Source organism: Tupaia chinensis, unplaced genomic scaffold (assembly GCF_000334495.1).
Source record: "Tupaia chinensis unplaced genomic scaffold, TupChi_1.0 Scaffold000159_1, whole genome shotgun sequence".
In the NCBI taxonomy this organism is placed as follows: domain Eukaryota; kingdom Metazoa; phylum Chordata; class Mammalia; order Scandentia; family Tupaiidae; genus Tupaia; species Tupaia belangeri.
In genome coordinates this window covers 7168265-7169175 of record NW_006159630.1, presented here as the reverse complement: position 1 = coordinate 7169175, position 911 = coordinate 7168265, and the positions used below count along the sequence as shown (strand labels likewise).

Genomic DNA, 911 nt, shown 5'->3' with positions numbered 1-911 from the left:
CCAGGCCCGCCCCGGCCCGCCGCCCAGAACCCTGCTGAGCCCCTCCCTGCCCGCTCGTCGCCGGACATTGGGTCCCTTCTCCTCCCCCCAGGACTGTGTCCTCAGACCCGACTCTCGAAGGCAAATGCAGCCTGTCCCGAGCGCTGGGTTCAAGTCCGCAGCTCACTAGCTGGGTGACCTTGGACCAATTAAGTTCCAGGATCCCTGTCCATAAAGTGAGGTCAGTGCAGACCCGGGGGTTGCACTGTGGATACTGGGGCCTTTTTGAAAGGCTTGTGCATCTAGTTGGAAACCGAGGGAGGCAGGAAAGCTCTGGGAGCGGACAGAGAAGGGGACCACCAGCCAGACGGGTGGCCCCTGGGAGAGATGGGATGCCAGCTGCTGCCCCGTGCCTGGCTCCCACTTTTTCCTCTTCGATTTACTGGGGCTAACCAGGGAGGCCCCCTGGGCCCCACAGAGCCGCAGGCGTCGGGGCCCCACAGCAGTAGCTCAGACAAGCGAGAAAGGGCTTGTGTGGGTCTCAGGCCTGGCTGCCGAACCTCCCAAACCCCAAGAGGCCCCTTAGCAGAGAGCTGTCTCTGCAGCGCCACCTGGTGACAGTAGGGGAGCAGATCCAGAAGGTGACCCCCAGCCCCAAAGAAGTCACCCATCTACCACAGCTCTTGATTGTAGCCACTTTATTTCTAGCATGTTCCTGACCTGACCGGCTGACCCTCCTCAGCACAGAGGAAAGGTCACAGGGCGTAAGGTCAGCTGTGCCTCTACCCACCTCTAAGGTTACCTGTACGTGAGTGTAAACCCACAGACAAGGGCGACCCTTTGGCAAGGACTGGTCAGGACAGCCAGCCAGGCAGCTGGGGTGCTCAGAGGGCCAGGCCCTGCCTCACTCCTCCAGCGCTGGACTGCGCCCT

General features: G+C 61.8%; 1 protein-coding gene across 1 annotated transcript in view; it reads right to left on the bottom strand.

Annotated features, from left to right (window-relative positions):
* Positions 1-911, bottom strand: part of FDXR (ferredoxin reductase) — a gene marked incomplete in the record, with an annotated part of 29993 nt that overhangs the window by 19366 nt on the left and 9716 nt on the right.